Consider the following 20,833-nt stretch of genomic DNA (forward strand, 5'->3'; position numbering starts at 1 on the left):
ACGTGCGCCCTATGGAGTGCCAATTCTGCTCTCTTTTCCTCCAGTTTCAGGGCTTCCTCGGCCTCATTGGGAAAGGTTGAAGAAGAGGCCACTGCCACAATGGGCCATCCATCTCCGGCGTTTTGAGAAAATTTGTAAACTCTGGTGCTAAATTATAATATTGTTTATCGTACTCTGTTGGGCTGGGTAGGATGCTGCTGACGCCCACTGATTTTGTACTAAATCAGCAAACATACGAGGGACAGGAATAGTTTCTGCCTCATCAGCCAGTTGTGAGAATATTAGATCCTCGGATTCATCCTGAGACCCTGATGATAATGGATGAGGGCTTGATGTGCCTAGTTTAGTGGTGTTCTTTGCTTTGAACGTAAAGATTTAAAGAGGTGCAGATGAAAAAGGCCAGAAAAGGTAGGTTGGTCCAGAATGAGGCCTTCATCATCCGACATTCCTCGTTCTAGTGGGTTAGCCTCTGACAACCCCAAGTCCATCTGAAGGATCGACCCCACCTCCATGGGAACATCCTGATCATCTAATTCCACCTCCTCCCGAAGACCCTGGACTGGTAAGTCAGGAGTATTGGGGAATACCTGAGTTTGATGGTGCCCCAAATGCACAAAGGATCGAGCAGATAGGGATCCCACTTCTGAAGTAGCCGAAAGGTATCTGGTCCGGAGATAGTCTGTCTGGGCTGGGTAGATAAGTCTAAGGGCCCAAGCAATGGACTTGGGTCCTGATCCGATTGTTGTGTCATAGCCATCTTGTCCGCCTCCCTGGCCCGTTTCTGCAACTGCCTTTCCAAGGCTTGGTGCCATCTATGGGCATCCTTATCCGCTGCCTTAGAGGCCTTTTGGGGGCCCACTGACTTATCTCGGGATTTATTTGTCTTGGAGCGAAAGACGTTGTCACCTTCCATTGTGAAGGACTGATTCTCGTGCCTCTAACTTTAATTTTTTTTCTTTTAAAAAATTATTATTATTATTATTATTATTATTATTATTATTATTATTATTATTATTATTATTTAGGGGTGATGCCTACCCCTGTGGTTGAAAGTAGATCACTTCTCCAGGAGTGTAAGTCTCTCTCTATATATCTATATACACACACATATATACTCATACACACACACACACACACACACACACACACACACACACATATATATATATGTAAAACTGAGTATATGATAAATAGTATCTAAGGGTCCCCAGCAACGGAAACCAGCTATACAGGACCTGGATGGATCCTTTCCTGTCAAAAAACGTCCCACTGTTTGAAATGGCACTTGCAACTTCACTCCAATGTAATGATCCAAAAGGAATTGCAAAGAAATTCCTGTTTAAGGACTAGCCTGCTTATCCAACGCCAGCAAGATAAAAGAGAAATAATCCCAGGGAAGTGGAGTGGGAAGGTACTTGCCCTGGTCCCCAAGAAGGGAAACCAGCGGGGAATGGCGCCTGTGGTATTTAGGCTCGAACTTGAAGCCAGGCGTTGAAAATGGCGGGAAGGCAGAATCTCCGATGTTAATTGCCTGAGCAGTTTAACGAGCCGCTGCTGCTGACTCTCTAAATAGTCAGATAAATGATCCTGTCAGTTGAAATGGCACGGAGGAGAGAGCCACGGCTGCGAGCGCTCCACCAAGATCACAGAGATAAGATGATCGGGGGAATAGATAGGCTGATTGCCTGAAGCGGCCGTCTCAGGCTGCCTGCGGAGTGGCAGGCACCGCCAGCCACAGAGAACTGCTCTCAAACTGATTGGGGGGATAACCTAATAGAGCCACAAGCCTTGAAATTGCCAAATTAATTGGGGAAAAATTTACAAGCCGAATTAACCCAAGAGCAAACCTGAATTTTGAGTAGCTGAACCAGAAACTGTTCCAGTCAGGGAGTGCACAACCTCTTACCATGAAGGCTGAGCTAAAACTGGGGGATGCTGGGGAGGTGTCCCGTGGAGGAGGAAGAGCGCCCTGGAGTTTCTTCTTTCCAGAAGAGACTGAAGCACCTCCCACTTCTGGATGCTCTGAACAGCTCATGGGAGAAACCACAAGTGCTCAGTCTTCAGAACGAATTGTTGAAAATCCATGTGGAACATTTGCATAGTTTCTTCCTTCCTCCCCATGTTGCCTTATTTAATTACTTCTAGTAGCCTCATAGCTAACATGCAGCAATGTAAATGAGGGAGAAATAGACAGTAGATAAATTTAAGATCCGTGGAAAGCATTTCAATTTTTTGGGATACATTACAAGCATCTTTTGACCCTTTAATTCTTTACTTCTAAACTATTCTTTAACTAAATTATAAATTTTAATTGGTACTTTTTTCTGTTTCTACATCTTACATTTCTTTACCCCCTGAATTCCCTTTTATTATTTCTTCTTTTTCACTCCCAGAACAGCAAATGCATATATAATTCATCTCCCCTTGCACCTGTGGTCTGTGAAAAAGCTCATGCAGTAATACTTTGTTAAACTGAGATGCAACAAGACTGTTGTTTTTGCTATAGAATTTTCACAAATGTCTCTAAGATGAAGGAAATTATTCTAGAACACTGGGAGCATTTTTCTAACAAATTATATGAAGTTGTCAATGTTATCAAAACATTGCCAGAAATACCCATGTTTTTAAAAAACTAGTGCTTTGATTATAAGCAATAAAGCATACATCCCAAGAATTATGTAAAAGTGTATACACACAAATTGCAATCACACCCTACAGAGTAATTCTGTCAAATTGCTGGAAGAAAAATCCTTGTTGATGGCTGTAATGTTAATGAAAACCTTCTATTGCTGTGGCCTAACTGTGTGAGAAGCTGAATGAAGAAAATAAGGACATAATTGGGCACATTATCAAGCTGATAGTGAAACTAGTTGCCTAGAAGTGGTCCCCTACATCTTTTGAGGTTAGGGTATTTCACTTGATTTCTCCCTAAGAACAGCATCCTGGATTTCTGCTCCAAAGTTTTATAATAATGGAACAACAAATACCTCTCATGTCAAAGCTATTATGGGTTCAGAAATACGCCTGTTATGGCGAGTATTTTTTTCTGTTCTGACAGAATAACAAGCCCCAGCACTGTAGAACTCAGAAGCCACTTTCACTTCACCCTCAAAAACAAAGAATGTAAAATGTAACCTTCAATAAAAGTCACACCTGGAATAACTAGATTTTCCTTGTTCCCATTCTACACAAAAGGGGGAAAATATTACAGCATACTGCATGCACTCAACAAAATCCACGAGTAGTTGCTACAAGGTGATTCAAAAAGCTGCTGTTCCTTGTTTCTATTTGAAAGTCATTGCAAATTGTGACGCCAACTGGATGGTGGGTTAACATTTTTATAGCTAGGCATTTTTTACAGTAGTTCTAAGTATGGTTGATTGGAAACACAGCCGGGAACTATCTGTGCTTTACAACTTTTTCTCTGCATATTGTGGCCCCTGAGGTAAAGTGAAATGGGCCAAAATGGATTAGAATGCTATATGTTTCTTTCTTCTCTTCTGCAAGGGCCATTCAGCTGTAAATCACTGCACTGCTGCTGGTTGTTTTTTTGTCCAAATGATTCCTTGGAAACAGAAGGTCCCCAGAGATATTTCTAAATTGAAGCTCTGTTGAGAGATGAGTGAGATATGGCTGGTGTGAGTTCAAAAGCCAGGAGGTGGGTAAGACAGGAGTTCCTGCCAATGGGGAATGGAACTATCTACAACCTCAGCATTTCAAAGTGTTGAAAAAGATAATACTCCCTTAACTGATTATTCAAATGCAAATTAGATCTGCTCTTACATATTGCCAACTGGGAACACTGAGATCCAGAGTTGCTTTCAAACTGGTAAAGAATCCTCCTGGGGAAGTGCCCAGAGAGAGGGATAATTCTGCCTGAAGGTATAAATCTCATAACCCATCCCTCAGCTCCAAGTTTTGGAGAACTCCGCATACTACACATAGACAACAACCTCTGAAACATACTAAGAACTCAAATACTGTCAGATCCATTGGAAATGCCAGCCACAACCACCCAAATCTGCAAATCACATATTTACATGGAAAAGCTATCCTTCCCCCAGCCCCACTTTGTTTTAAATAACCCGAGTACTGCAGCATGTGGGAAAGTGCTTGTACAAAGAGAAGAAAAGCCAAAGTAGACAACTCATTGACATGTAACTATGATAAGTAATCTTGCTAGGTTATCAGATTATGCTTAAATTCAAAATCCACAACAATTTTTTTTTATTTTTTAAAAAGTTTTTTTAATAATGTTTATTCAAAATTTCAAAAAGAAAAAGCATTTTTAAAAAAAATGAGAAACATGTTCTCACATTTTGCAATGTTGCAGTGTATGTTTCTATTACTGTCAATTAAAGTCATTTGCTACAGGTAAATCTATAATTTGTTTCCTAAATCTTTATTTATTTTATTATTACATTTATAATATGATATTTATTTACTTATATTACTTTACATATATACATACCTATATATACATTTATCCTTATTCCCATTTTCCCTTGTTGTTTGATTAATTTCACTAGACATCTTTACTTTCTTTTTATTCAACCATTTGTATCATATATTCCAAATTGTGAAGAAATTTCCCTCTTCTTTGTTTTTTAATAGCATGGTTAATCTAACCTTTTCTGCGCATAGGTGGATTTTTATTAGTTATGCCAGGTCTGTAGGTATCATTGTTGAATTCCAGTTTTGGGCAAAGATTATCCTTGCCACTCTGATGATATGTGATATCAGATGCTGGTGTTTTTTGCTCCATGTTGATTCTGTCATTCCGAGTAAAAAGGTCTCTGGGTTAAATTTAATCTTTAGTTTTGTCATCTCTTGTAACCATGTCTGTATCTTAGACCAGTACTTTCGGGCTTTAGGACATGTCCACCACATGTGAAAATACGTTCCCTGGCTAAAGTTACACTTCCAACATTTAGGTGACATATTAGGGAACATTTTAGCAAGTCTTGCTGGTGGAAGGTGCCAGCAATAGAATATTTTATGAATATTTTCTTTATATGAGACTGATAACATTAATTTATGGTTAGTTTGCCAAATTTGTTCCCATTGTTCTAATTCAATATTGTGGCCACAATTTTTAGTCCATGTTATCATGTTCTCCTTGACCGTTTCCTCTTCCATTTTGAATTACAATAAGCAATTGTACATTTTGGTAATCATCTTTTTTTCACTTCCTTGTAAAATTTTATCAAGTTCCTGATCTGTATTATAAAATCTAAATTGTTCCTTCTCTTTTTTATGTTTTGTTTGAATTTGAATGTACGGCTACCACTCAATTTCAATTCCCTGTGTTTTTAAGTGTATCTGTGTTTTTAAGTCTCCCTCATCTGTTATTAATTCTTTATATATTATTGTTTTGTTCAAATCCATAACATTGGGACATACTGGTGCCTCCATTGGAGATAGCCAGAGAGGTATTTTTAAAAGTTTTTTTTTTTCAGTATAAACATACATATTTTGTGGGCATTGCATTGACTGGGTCCAATCTTTTTTAAACATCAGTAACAATAATAATACGATTAGGTATGTATAATTCTAATCTTCCAACTTCCACAACTTCAACGGAGCTAAACTCTTTTCATAATCCATTTCTTATTTTCCCATTAGTTCATTTAAACAAAAATAGCATTTATTTGCACCTTGTAGTTATAGTCTCTAAATACTATTAATTAATATTTTTAAGAATTATTCATAGTTCCACCATAACTTCCATATTCCAATTGTGTAGTGTTAATAATAACGCTAAATATTGACAATATTTAATCAATCCTGAAAGTATATCTCAAAATCCCACACACTTTCTTGTCCTTAATATTTTAAACTAGCTCTATACCCGTGCTTTGCTACGAACTATGCTATAGGGCTGTTTTGGGGGAGGAAAATAAGGAGGAAAAAATTCTGCCTCTGCCTACCAGCATCCATCGGTATTCATCCTGTCAGTGTGTGAGAGAGTTGAGGACTGTTTGGAAACAGTATTTGCTGTGTGAGCAAGTAGGAGACAGCAAGGAACCTGGGCTGTTTTGTACTAAAGCTGGTTGCTGCTGTGAAACTAAAACTGAAACTCCTCTCCTCTGCTTGTGTTTTGCATTTGGAACAGATTTCTTCTCAGGTGAGGAGAAGAAGTAGAACTCCTTAGCATGTTAATAATGTATGAAATACTAATGCTCTGATGGACATTTCAAAAAATCCTTTCTTAGTGAGCACCTAGAAGCCAAGAAGAACATATGTACCAAATTTCAAGTTTGTAGGCTTTACGGTTCTGGAGATTTTGTGATGATACATGAGTGATCTTTCACTTTTGTATATATAGATTAATAATATTAACTCACTATTAATATTAATAATACAGTTTACTTAATCCTGAATTCCCATTTACTGTCTTGACTTATTTGTATTGTATTATTAAATTATTTTTTCTATTAATGCATATACTAATATTTTCCCTATATATATTTTTACATTTTATGGAAATATTTTCTCATTATCCATCATCTTTTAACCTTTTTGAAATTCCATCGTTTATTGATTTTTGATCAACCTTTTCTCTTGGAATCTTGTATCTCTCTTTCTCTCTCTCTCTCTCTTTTGGTACCTACTAATATTCCCCTTCTGAGTACTTTTTGTCTCTTTCTTCTGTAGTATTTGAATTCCCATTGACAAAGCTTATTTTCGATGTTTCTTAAGGAGATTTTTTTTCCTTTTCTCTCTGTTCTGTTATAAACTTTTAGGGGGTTATGTCTTCTACTTATTAATCCTTTCTCCTCTTTATTTTTAACTGCTTGCATCTCATTTTATTTTTCCCCTTCCACTGCTTTTTCTAACTTCTCATCTATTTCTTTAATATCATATTCTTCTCCCCCCACCCATCCCCGCAATTGTTGAGTAGCTTCTACATTCATTTCTGTATCTTTAAGCCTTGTCTCATTGTCTTTTTAAAATTCACGCATATCTTTTAACATAAACAATATTTCTCCATATAGCTCTATTGTCTCTTGTAAATTCATTTTGTAAACCTTACTTTTACAATTCACAATTTATATTTCCCCACTTATATATCTCCCAATTATCCAAATTTTCAGGTCTTATTTAGCGGTCCTTTTCTCTTTTCTTCTAGCACTTTTCTTCTTTTGTCTCGTAGGATGTTCTGTTCAATAACATTAAAAATCCAAGTCCAAGTCCAAATTAAGTCCAATAGTCCAAGTCCAAATTAAACAACTAGATTCCTCCAATCTTTCAAATCCATAATCCAATAGCCAAATTTAGTTTAGTCATTTGCAGATTAATTCCTTTTTATAAATCTTCCAAAGGGGAAAAAAGGCTCAGTAAATGTTTCCAAATTATCCAAGTCGTCAACAGTAGAGTCAAGGTCAGGCTGTCTTCCAGATGTTGTTGCCTCTGTTCTGTGTATTAGGCTTTGTGTGCATTGAAATAACTCTAGTATGCTGCTCTAGTGTAGTGCTGTAGTACTTCTCTTCTTCCAGTAGATGGCACTCTCAACCCAAATCCAATATTAAATAGTCTGTCAAAAACAGCTGATTTTCTGATTAAATCTAGGGGGTTTAAAATTACAAATAAACCAGATAAATTCTCCCGGAAATTGCTTTTCAAATTATTTGAGCTTTTTCCAAACTTTCTATATTTTATTAGCTTGTCTTAGGCTTCTTTTGCCTCTTTGTTCTCATTTTTTTCCTCCAAGTATCAATCCGCTGCTATCTTAAGCTTAGGAGTTATATTTTAATGTTCTTGTTATTACTTCCAATCTTTAGAGTAAAAGTTGGTAATTATCTCACCCAGTTTGAATGCTCTGCCCATACACCGCTCCAGCACAAATATTGTGCTGTTGTCCCAGCTTCATGACAGCCAAAAAATGGCCGTCTTCCCTGCTATTATTCGGGGAGAGCTTGTTTTGGACCTAACGAGAAAATTGCGGTTTCCTTGTAGTCAGAGAAGCGCCTGTCCTTCCTTCACCACCTCTCCAAGGTGGCTATGACCCCAAAGGGTCTTCCGACAGCAGTTACCGGCTGGATTTCATAGGGCTCGAGAGAGCCCACTATTTTCACGCCGCGATGTCAACCGGAAGTCCAATCCACAACAAATTTAAATATGTTATGAATAACTTTAATATGCTTTACCAGAGTTATTCAACTCTCTAGCCATAGACCTCCAGGGCATTAGATACCTTTTCCATATTTCCAAGATTTTGAACCAAATTCTAGTTATCATGCATTGTTGTTACCTTTGCTGCCTTAGCCTTGCAATCTCCTCTTCTATCATCCATTATTTCCACTGCTATCTCAGAAACTAACTCTTAACTCTAATCCTAACAGTTCTTCTTGCATTTTGTATAGTAAAATGGGGTGAAGAAACTACACACAATTAACATCGTATGTCACCTAGGCTTCAATTCTTATGAAGATAATAATCTTTACATCTTACCTATGCCACTTCAGATTGTAGGCAAGAGTTTGAAGGATTGAGTACCATTCTATAAAAGAAATGCCACAGAAAAAAATAGATGCCAAGGAAAAAACTGGCACAGAGTTCTTAGATAACTCTGATTATTTAACTCCAGCTAAGTAATCATTTCTGAATTCACACATCTTTGTTAATTTCCAGAACTCATGAGAGTGTTTTTGTGAGAATATTTCTGTAGTATGACCAAGGAATGTGCAAAATTCACTGATCCAGGAACATAACAATTTCAAGAATTTGGGAACTCATCCTACTCCATAGGTGATTTGATGGTTTCTGAACATATATATCCAGAATATGTGCAAATCCAGAACAGCTCTAATTGCTTCCAGTTCAGAGGTCTTACTTTCAGAATCCATCAAACCACTCTAGACCTTCCACAGAACATTCTGCTCGGTGAATTTTGCACATCCCTCTTTCATTTTTCCAGTGAATGCTATGGTGATCTCAGAAAAAAGGTAAACCACTTGAAATAGAGTTTTGCATGAATTCACAAGGAGCATTCAGAAAAGCAAAGTTACAATGAGGTTTTTCATCATTGTCTCTACAACACAAACATAGAGATGAAAACAACATGATTACCTTGGCAGGTTATATAGCCTATGAAGTAGTCAGAATTGCTTAATTCAAAATTACATCCCTTTGAGCATACATCAAGTCTCAGACTTCATGAAAACAGATTACTGCTCTACAAAGTTCCTATAGTGGTAAGTGTCAATGCCAGAACCAAAATGAATACAGGCCTCTGAAGCTCACATAGCAGACTATTGAGCAAGGTGATAAAGAAATAAAAATGTTAGAAAATTGCTAGAGTGCAGCTAGGAAGAAACTGACAGTACTTTTGCAAATGTTTTAAACATTTTAAACATAAAAGTAAGGTTCTTTATAAAATGGTATTCTGTTGCAGGAGAAACTGAGTACTTTCATTTTTCGAAGAAAGTAGAATGGGTGGAGAAAAATATATTATCCTGCTTTAAATTAAAGGCTACAATTTTGATAGGGGATGTCAGAAAATGAAATGACTTTACTCTTACAAAAGATTCAATATACAGCATCTCTGATTCAAGAGCTTGTAAGTTCACCTGTTCTTCTTCTGAAGTAATAATAATAATTGGGAATCTAGACTTTCTAGTGAGTAAATAGGCTGAAATAGGCTGCATCAGCCATTCAAAGTGTTTCTTAGTCAATATAGAAAGAATCAAGGATAAGCTCCAAATGGACCTGGGTCTCTAATGGGATGTACTTGCATAATAAACAGTTAAGGAAAATGTTTAACTTTAGAGTGAGAAGAAACTGAGGGTCCTTTCACTGGCAGTCAAAATGCTGAGATTGCTGCCAACATGCCATTGATAGTCAACAAGGAGAGATCCTGTTCTTTTAAAGAGATGAGAAAAGCCAGGATAAGATCTATGTTATATGTGACAGAATTCTTTTCTACTAACAAGGAGAAATTCCTTTATCTATAGTTACATGCTTCCCTAATAGATGATTTGCAAAATACAATAACTTCAGCAATGCTACTGATACTGAAATAGGACCACATTTTCCACACCATAAGAGTGAGAGCATTGAGGCTGGATTGATGAATTCTGATCTCTAGAAAGGGTAGTGGTAGAAGTCCAACTTGCAAAGAATATGCCCAGAAAGGGCATCTGTAATAGCCACCAGTGGATGGAATTGAGAAATGATTGTAAATTGGCTATTTTATACTGAGGTATCCAGGCTGGAGAGAACTATAAGAACCAATGCATCAGTAAGCTGGCAAAAAGATAGTAGCCATCATGGAGGCCATATATCCTAGCAACATTGGGAAAGAGTAAAATGAAGTTCTCTGGTAGTAAAAAAGTATTATGAATTATAATTATAAAGCTGTGCTTCTCCGTTTGTATGGATTCTGCTTCTCTGTGATTCAAATAATTTTATTTACACTATTATAATTATGATAATAACATAAATAAAATATATTTGAATTATGGAGAAAAAGAACCAATGCAAATAGAGAAGCACGATCTTTAGTGTCTCCTCTTGTGTCCAGTCCTGTACCAATAAAGTCTTTTTGAAGTTGACTAGATGGTTTAATAACTATAGAGTTGACAATGTGAAAGATCTCTGAAGAAGCAGGAAGGAGCTGATCATTCCAACAGGAAAAGACTTTTTAATTCCCTGAAAGCAGAGATGTGCTATAATTCTCGTTGTACATTTAATAAAGATTTGTAAACTCCCGACAAGAACAAAAGGTAAAATGATGAACTGAAAATTCTAATATTAGACTGTAGAAAGCAAGTAGAATACAGCAAGCAAAAGGTCAGAATAGAATACAGTAACTCTTATTGACACATTGTCAATAGTAAGATAGATGGGAGCTAAGTTTCGATATATCTTAGATGGGGCACAGGCCATTATCTGCAAATAAAATAAAAATATCTACTGATGTTTGTGAATGAAACTGATTTGGGACCAAAATATTGCCAAAATATAATTTGGTAGATAGAAAACACTTATACTGATGCCGAGACAGGTCTTGGGAAAATGAGAAAAATGTTATTGTCCAGAAATATGATTGATAGAAGGTCTTCTGGTGGTGCAGTTCCCATTCTACCACACAGAATATTGGGTTTTCTGGACTCATGGTGTTATCTTTCCTTCCATTAAAATGTCTTTGTCCTCTGGGGTAACTCTTTGTTATTAGCCGTTGTTTTTATGTAATCCTTAAAATTGCAGTTATACTTGTCTGTTTCAACACAGATCTACAGCCCACAATTTCAATTGTATCTGCCAGTGCTAATCTGCTGCTTGCCCACCCTGTTGGAAGATAAGAGAAACTTATTTTTCTGTCTGATATGTCAGAGAGTGCCAGTTTGGTGTATTGATTAAGGCATCAGGCTAAAAAAGGGAGACGGTGACTTCTTATTTTGCCTTAAGAATAAAGCCAATTAAATTGGGTGGCCTTAGGCCAGTCCCTCTTTCTCAGACCTTGGAAACAGGCAAGGGGCAAACCACTTCTGAAATAAAACTTGGCAAGGGACATACAGGCAATTCAACAGGAGTCAAAACTGACTTGAAAGCATAAAATAAACATAATAAAAGAAGCCTGAACAAGGGTTGTCCTGCTCTAAGAAATATTAGGATTAATGAAGCCTGCTTGGAAATTGGCTGTTCTAAAAACTCAGGGCTCCCAAAAAGTTAAACTTTTCTCACCCATAATATCAATTTGTTTCCTTTTCTCTATCATGTAGGAGGGAGGGGGCATCTGTTTAATGCCACACTTAACTATTTCCACAATGAACAATTTAAATGTTCCTTTAAAAAATTACCAGCAGAATGAATACCCAGAATCACTTATACTCTGTTTTCTCTTCAGATGGTATAATCTTATATGTCTGGTGTTGAAAAAAGCTTCAAAAATATTGCCAATATTAATTTAATATTGCAAAGTAATACTGTCAACTCTAGAGACTCAACTCAATCAGAAAAAAATGCAGCTGGATTAAAAATGTAGATAATCTTAAATAATTAATGAAAAGAGATTTTTAATATATGTAAATTAAATTATATTTGCATCTTACTGAAATCAAAATTAATGTGAGCACTTTATTCAGGAGTCATTCTTGTTACAAACTAAGAGGCAACTTAATTTTATATCACTATAGACCGCAACATGATTATTTATGTTTTCCTATGGATAAAGCTGTAAAATTGTCTTATAAAATCTATAGGCACCATTATTTGGTGTTGCTAATATCAGGCAACATTTGACTGTATTTTGTTGTAGGGAATATGATCCAATAAACTTTACATTTCGTGCTTGGTAGAAAAGCAGTCTTCATTTTCTTATAGTGAAAGTAAGATCTTAATTAAGAAATATAGTAGGATTATAAATAACATTAGGTAATTTTAAAACCCCTGGCAAAAAATTAAATAATTATGAATGAAGGCAAATATACATATCCCAGAATAATGTTGCAGGATCCAGTCTGGGTCAGTAACCAGGACCAGAGGCTTTCAGACTTTTGTGGGAGCCCATCTTCAGGAAACGTCTCTCTCACCAGATGGTGAGACAGACGTTCCCTGAGGATGGGCTCCCAAAAATTTTTCAATATTTTTTATTGAAGTTTAAAAATGATGGTCAGTCATAGTATATAACACAGAATGGTTGTCTTATGTTTCCAAGCTTCATTTTATTTTTCCTATGGTTGAATATTAGTTCTATGTTTACTTTAATGGAATCTCTCTTCTCACCTTACCAAGAAGTGGGGCAAAGCCGGGCACAGTTCACAGAGCCAGATGATGGAGGAAATCAGGAGTTCTGAAACTTAAATCCTGAGTGGTGCACAGATAAGGTTTTCTTTCTTTCTTTCTTTCTTTCTTTCTTTCTTTCTTTCTTTCTTTCTTTCTTTCTTTCTTTCTTTCTCTTTCTTCCTTCCTTTCTTTCTTTTTCTTTCTTTCTTTTCCCTCCTTCCTCCTCTCACACACATTATCTAAATTGTATTATATATCTAACATAGAGGGCTCCAACCTTGGCCACTTTAAGACTTGTGGACTTCAACTCCCAGAATTGAAGTCCACAAGTCTTAAAGTGGCCAAGGTTGGAGACCCCTGATTCTAACAGAACACCTTACCTAATAAACTCTACCAAGATATAATCTCTAACTAGCAATTGGTGTATAACTATCAACTAAGATATAATCTATAAGTAGCAATTGGTGTATAACTATCAACTAAGTAAAAGAAAGTGAATATAGCCTGTGTTCTTTTACACCTGGCCCTAAAAAATCACTGCCCTTTTAAAACTAGCTGGGCAAAAGCAGTTGCTATGCAAAGCACAAAACCATCAGACAAATTGCGAAGAGTGTATTTTAACTCATGTTCTTTCTCAACTTCTAAAGAAGGAACCAGTCCTTTTAAAGCATACACCTGAATAAGTACAATAAGGGGGGAAATAAGACCTGAGAACCTCTCTCAGACACCAAGAGGCATTTGCTTGAGCGCCAGTATAGGATTTTTTGCACAATATAGGACTCCAATAAACACACACACACTTGTATTTGCTAAGAGATGTGGGTGAACAGAAGTTCTGTTTATTGATAGGTCCTAATTTCATTTGTGAACATTTTAATAGACTATTTTGTCCTGGTATATTTGCATATGTCATTAAATTCTTCTAAAATAAAAATGTTTATTGGTATTCAACAGCAATAATTTAATTTTGATCACACATTAATATTCTAGATTTTTTCCCCTTTGGATGATCAAGGCTGTGTATTGTTTAAGAGTTTTTTGAGTTTTCCACAGGCTGTATATTGCATAGGATTAAATATAATTAATAAGGTTTACTAATAAAAAGTAATTTATTTAGTTATCATTCGTTCTTAAAGGATCCAGGAAACTACGATATCTAACACAATTTGGCAAGTAAATAGTATATAGCAAACTTTCTCGAAGTGTGGTCTGCAGACCACTGGGGGTCCCTCAAGACTCTCTCATGAAAGCCAGCTATGCTTAAAAAATAATATATATTAAAATCCATGCAAATAATTGTAGAGAAGCAGCAGTGGTGAAGGAACAGCAGATTTATTTGTTTGATGTGATTCTCTTTCTCCAGTTTTAGGACTTGTGGAAAACAGATAACATTTTATGTCATATTTACACAGAAATTTTGAAAATTCACAAATTTTTAAAGTATCACTTTATGTATCTAATAATGGATTTATTATTATTTTTGCACAATCCAATCAATAAATAAAAGCCTATTCTATAAATACATCAATTTTAATTTTTAATATGATAAAAATAACCTATACAAACAAAATCTCTTTGGGGATCCTCCATAATTCTTAAAAAGTGAGAAAGGGTCCTGAGACCCCCCCCAAAAAATAACCCTGGCATATAGCATACCTGAAGCAAACTCAACATGGCAAACAGGAGAGTAATCTGAGTGGTTCAGTCATGATGGCTTTATTATATGCTTGCAATTTTGAATTCTTATTAGAATTGGCCTCTCGTCTAATTCATGTTATGGTCCTAAAATACACTGCTCAAAAAAATAGAGGGAACACTTAAACAACACAATGTAACTCCAAGTCAATCACTCTTCTGTGAAATCAAACTGTCCACTTAGGTAGCAACACTGATTGACAATCAATTTCACATGCTGTGTGCAAATGGAATAGACAACAGGTGGAAAGCAGAGGCAGTTAGCAAGACATCCCCAATAAAGGAGTGGTTCTGCAGATGGTGACCACAGACCACTTCTCAGTTCCTATGCTTTCTGGCTGATGGTTTGGTCACTTTTGAATGCTGGTGGTGCTTTCACTCTAGTGGTAGCATGAGACGGAGTTACAACCCATACAAGTGGCTCAGGTAGGCTCATCCAGGATGGCACATCAATGTGAGCTGTGGCAAGAAGGTTTGTTGTGTCTGTCAGGGTAGTGTCCAGAGAATGGAGGCGCTACCAGGAAACAGGCCAGTACATCAGGAGACGTGGAGGAGGCTATAGGAGGGCAACAACCCAGCATCAGGACCGCTACCTCCGCATTTGTGCAAGGACGGACAGGAGGAGCACTGCCAGAGCCCTGCAAAATGACCTCCAGTGGGCCACAAATATGCATGTGGCTGCTCAAACGGTCAGAAACAGACTCTATGAGGGTGGTATGAGGGCCCAACGTCCACAGGTGGGGGTTGTGCTTACAGCCCAACATCATGGAGGACGTTTGGCATTTGCCAGAGAACACCAAGATTGGCAAATTCGCCACTGGCACCCTGTGCTCTTCACAGATGAAAGCAGGTTCACACTGAGCACATGTGGCAGACGTGACAGGGTCTGGAGATGCCATGGAGAATGTTCTGCTGCCTGCAACATCCTCCAGCATGACCGGTTGGCAGTGGCTCAGTAATGGTGTGGGGCAGCATTTCTTTAGGGGGCTGCACAGCCCTCCATGTGCTTGCCAGAGGTAGCCTGACTGCCATTAGGTACCAAGATGAGATCCTCAGACCCCTTGTGAGACCATATGCTGGTGTGGTTGGCCCTGGGTTCCTCCTAATACACGACAATGCTAGACCTCATGTGGCTGGAGTGTGTCAGCAGCTCCTGCAAGATTAAGGCATTGATGCTATGGACTGGCCCGCTTGTTCCTCAGACCTGAATCCAATTGAGCACATCTGGGACATCATGTCTCGCTCCATCCACCAACGCCATGTTGCACCACAGACTGTCCAGGAGTTGGGGGATGCTTTAGTCCAGGTGTGGGAGGAGATCCTCAGGATACCATCCACCACCTCATCAGGAGTATGCCCAGGCATTGTAGGGAGGTCATACAGGTACGTGGAGGCCACACACACTACTAAGCCTCATTTTGACTTGTTTTAAGGACATTACATCAAAGTTGGATCAGCCGGTAGCGTTTTTTTCCACTTTAATTTTGAGCGTAACTCCAAATCCAGACCTCCATGGGTTGCTAAATTTGATTTTCATTGATAATTTTTGTGTGATTTTGTTGTCAGCACATTCAACTATGTAATGAACAAAGTATTTAATAAGAATATTTCATTCATTCAGATCTAGGATATCTTATTTTTGTGTTCCCTTTATTTTTTTGAGCAGTGTAGTTTAATTGGCAAGAGTTTCATAGATAGCAGAGAACAAGCACATAAGTGTGCATGTCCTTTATATAATTTATACTTCACTTTTAGTTCTTTTCTAAGTTGATTATTTGTTCATTACAGAAAGAAACTATTCCAGATTTTCTAAAGCAGTCTTCTCTTTACCCCCTCCTCTTGTGATGCTTCTGTGTTTTTCAAATTTCCATCCAATGTTCAATTTTTCTTTTCTTGTTTTGTTAATTTCCTGAGAATTGGTCTTTCTAAATGTCTTATTCATCTTTCCAGGTTCCTTTTAAGTAGGTTTCAAAATGAGACATATTTTATATCATCTTTTGGCAGTCAATCCCAATCAAACATAATCTGTGGGTGTTCTTTTAGATGCTTTGGCATCTAAAATGTTGGTATTCTGCTTTGTATCACACACCCCATAATTTTCTAGTTTTAATTTTATCTTTCAGGTCACTCATTATTTTTATACCTATGTGTCTTTTTCTCGTGTTTTTCCTTTATTACTTGTTGTTCCTCAGTTTCCATTTACTCTTTATTCTCTCTTCTTTAACCTTTAATTCTACCCTTTTAGTTATATATTTATGCCAATGACATCCTATCAGACCTTCAAGATAGACCAGATAGGATAGCAAAGTTATGCATGCTAATACTACTTTTTACTATAAAGTTACACTAAGAGAATCCTGAATGCACTTACCCATCCCTCCCTTTCTCTTCATGAGACCTAGGGAGAGTCTTGCCAGAAATGCTTTCACCAGTGCAGTTCCAGCCTGGGCTCAGATTTCTTTTATCTAATCGTTCTCTTGGTTGAATCTCATTTTCCTCTTCTTCAAATTGATTCTTTCTTCCCATTATGCACCCAGCAATGCTCAAATTCTCATTTTAGATTACAACAGTCTGAAACATCTTGGCTTGAACAATGCTTCAAACTCAATATGGGCAGAAAGAAATAACTAAAAGAAAAGCAACGATTATTGTTTTTATCATGACTATATTCCTTCTCCTTCGCTACTCCTGCTTTTGGTTTATCTTGACATCTACAGTTGTCAGGGACATGAGAGTGTTACACAATGGCTTCACAACAAGTGATGTATATTAACTTAAAAGTAGAATTTGAATTAAAAAAAAGGAATTTCTAGTTTGAGGACAAGTACCAGGTATAGTCTCTAAAACTGTGGAACAATTGATGTATTATTTCATTCATGGTTGTATTTCTGACTTCTGACCTTTTTTCTGATTATTTGAATACAAAACAGTACTACAAGAGCTTCCAGTTCAATCATGTTATCAATTTAGCCTCTTAAACTTCCCCATATTTTATAAATCCTTTATACCTGGATAAGTAACTCAGCCTGGAGCCTGTGATGATTCTATTCAATATGACCACAAACACTTTAATTTTGGGCTTTTATGCATCTTATAATGGACTTGTGGAATTGATTGTCTTTGAGCCTTTTATTAAACCCTGAATTAATAAAATATGAAAAGGGGATAAAACAGTGTTATTTCATACTCATGCTAGTGGAAGGACTGCCATTTCTTTGCAGTGCTATAACAGTATCATTAGATTGCATTTTATTATTTTGTGGAAGGTAGTAGTGAACAGAACTTGAAATGGCTTATGTAAATTGCATTGGTGGTTGATTTTTATTTGCTTATTAAGAATATATGATATCTAGTGGAGGTTATTGCAGCAATTAGGTTCTAGCTAATGAAACTATTTTTGCCATTATGTAGTTGTATTGAGCAGTAATTCCACTTTAACTGTATCTTGTATTTTAATTTGTATATGAGCTATTGTAGTTTGCATAGTATATTTTGTAATACACTTAGGTACAGGAGTGAAATTTGGGGGGGAAAAACTATTACTATTTCATATTACTATTGCTATTGATCAATGAATCTTTTACAGAAATCAGTGGGAATTACTCTGTTACTTGGAACTCCAGTTTCATGCAAATAAATATCTTCCAAACTGCCAAGTCATCATTTTAAACAAATAACCCAGAACAACACATCATCTTTCAAATAGCCAGCTTAGAAAATTGGCAGGAAACATGGTCTATAAAATGTCTGCATAAGGTAGCTTACAGCCGAACCTGGGTCCTTCTTAATGGTAGTTTTTTTCCCCTTTTCTTCTCTTCTCCTATGTGGCTGTATAAACAGATTGAATAGAACACATACATCATTGCTCTTATTCCACCCTTATTTTTTGTTCTTTTTCCGTAGTACTGTATTTTGAAGACAGAAGGTCTGGGATATGATTACTTTGAAGTACAATAAGCCTGCCTTGTAGCCCCATACCTGATCCTATGTACAATACAAATAAGCTTCATTTCTGACTCTCATAAAATAATTATTTACAATTCATAGAACTGAATTACCAGAACAGCTAGAATTTATGTGGCACAGGTAAAAGTGTTTTTAAAAAAAATCTTCATGAAAGAACAATATGAAGAAACAAAAGACAAGAAAAAAAATCTTTCATAGAGATGAAGAAATGCAATGAAACTTTTAGTGGTTGGAACTGGAGTATAAAACAAACGGGAGAACCCAGCAATGCGTTAGGAAAAAAACTAGGACCTATGTAGAAAAAGCAGATAATATGTCTAATATGAAACCAATTCACTATCACTATCCAACATCGATAGAAGTCAAAGGCAATTGATTGTTACACATGTGTAAAATGTTTTTCTTAAACAAAAGGGAGATCAGAGAAATTCCTTTCAAACCTAAAAAGAGTTATTTCAAACTTCAGAACATTTTGAGCTTATCCTGTTTTGAATGTGAAACATTTGAATCTTTTTGATGATAGCTTCGCTGTCCATTTTCACAGTAGGGTTCTCTTTCAAGGAACCTACCAAGGAACCCGTGGGTTTCTTTAAGAAGAACATACTTCTTGTATTCATGCACAGAGGATGAGTAGGCCAACACCCGCATGGAAATTCTCTTCTAATTTCACAATATATAAACTGTTTTCCACCTAATCTTCAATCACACAAATCTCTTTGTAGCCTTTGCTGTATTAGCATCTGAATTATCATGTGAATCAGAAGTGGTCAAACTGCATCATAAATTAGATCTCCGTTGCAAAAATGTAGGAATCCTGGATCAACTGGTATGTTGGAAGTCCATTTACCAGGACTGGGTGGAGGAAATTATGTAAGGCAGCAGCAATGGCTTTTCTGAAATTAAACGAATTCGGAGTAGGCATGTCTTCATGTCCATGAAACCTTAAGGTTGATGCCTGTATGGAGAAAGATGTCATAGATGACATCTTACAATAGATGCACTGACAACAATATGAAAGACTGTTGTGTTGGACTAAAAGATTGATACAGGAGAATTGAAGTTTTGAAAGTTCAATTTCTGGAAACCTCAGTCTAATAATGCAAACTGTGGAAAAGTGGGGGTTGTGCCAAAAAAACACAAGGAAGGAAGGAAGGATTCTTTTCTTTTTTTTCTTTGAAAAATTAACAATTTCCTAATGCAGCTTTTTAAAATTAGTTAAGATGTTAAAAAAAATCTTGGTTTTGTACATCCAAATAAAAAACATATTAGGAAATACAACTGTGCAAAAAAAGGCAAATCTTTATTTAGAAAATGATAAAAAGATAAATAAAGAAGCTCATAAACAGTAGAAAATGCAAGTAATTATATACTTGACATTTAAAAAATATAAATAAAACCAATCAGAAAGTATTTCATGTCATTTTGAGTCTTAATTCTCCCCGCACGTTTTTTCCCACTAAAAATTCTTTCTGTACATGTTTGAATTTCCTAATTTTTTGTTGTTGAAGATTTATCCTAATTCCAATATCAGTGTGTTTCTTAAACTGGTAAAAAAAAATGCTATTGTCCTTAGAGTTCACAAGTGTACAGGTGTATTTGTAATACAGCATTTATTTTTTTGCTTGTTTGTTTCAAGCCGTCAATTGATAATTAAACTTTTGAATTTTATAAGCTAGACATAAAAGTAAGCAAATAAAAATCCAGTTTGTACATAGTACATGTTTAGACTTCTGAAGACCTTCAAACTTGGCATTTTGGGGAAAGAAGGACTGGTACAACCAGGAGCTGACTTGGCCATACAGGTCTTCCAACACCGGAAAAAAACCACCTAAAGTTAAGTAGCATATAGCAGATTTTAGGGGGATGCTGGGTAGCAAGAGCAATTGCTCTTCCCCAAGGCCTACATGCCTTGGAGGATAGCATGAGGCAGCATTTCTCAGTGGCAGCAATGGTTTCATGGCTGAAGTCAAGGTCAGAGGAAAGTGGCAGCTGGCTGAGAGTACTAAAGGCCCTAGGCCTCTTCTGGGGGAAAGATAGATGGAGAAGGGGAAGTTGCAGTGTCCCTGTGGTCATAAGGATGGGCACACTGACAAGCATCTGAATTTTTATCACATGACTGCTGGGTGCTGCAACAACCATAACTTTGGACATGAGTCATAACTCCCTTTGTTCAGCGTGCTGCTAAACAAATGGTCATTAAGTTGAGGACTACCTGTATGTCCTCAACTTATAATTTACGGCAAACTTTTTTCTTTGTAATTCATATCCTTACATTATTTTTTAATTTATAATTTTAAATGGAAGTGGCTTTTGTTTGTTTTGTAGTTCTAATATCTGAAGGATTTTTAAAATCTTTTTAAGCAAAATCTGAAAAGTCCCCTTGCAAATATATACAAGTTTTGTCCAATTTGCAAAGATTGAGAATTGAAATGGCTTTTAACAG

General features: G+C 36.6%; 1 protein-coding gene and 1 long non-coding RNA gene across 28 annotated transcripts in view; one reads left to right on the plus strand and one right to left on the minus strand.

The window, feature by feature from the left end:
• Nucleotides 1-19,801, plus strand: part of LOC148127206 (uncharacterized) — a 102,150-nt gene extending 82,349 nt beyond the window's left edge. For both annotated transcript variants that reach the window (XR_015742067.1, XR_015742068.1), the window contains exon 4: nt 18,328-19,801. This is a non-coding gene — a long non-coding RNA (uncharacterized LOC148127206). The remainder of the gene's footprint in view (nt 1-18,327) is intronic.
• ADGRL3 (adhesion G protein-coupled receptor L3) overlaps nt 1-20,833 on the minus strand; it is a 568,292-nt gene that overhangs the window by 529,704 nt on the left and 17,755 nt on the right. The window lies entirely within an intron of this gene.

This window comes from Pseudonaja textilis, chromosome 2, assembly GCF_049901715.1.
Source record: "Pseudonaja textilis isolate UNSWEBS1 chromosome 2, rPseTex1.2, whole genome shotgun sequence".
Classification (NCBI taxonomy): Eukaryota; Metazoa; Chordata; class Lepidosauria; order Squamata; family Elapidae; genus Pseudonaja; species Pseudonaja textilis.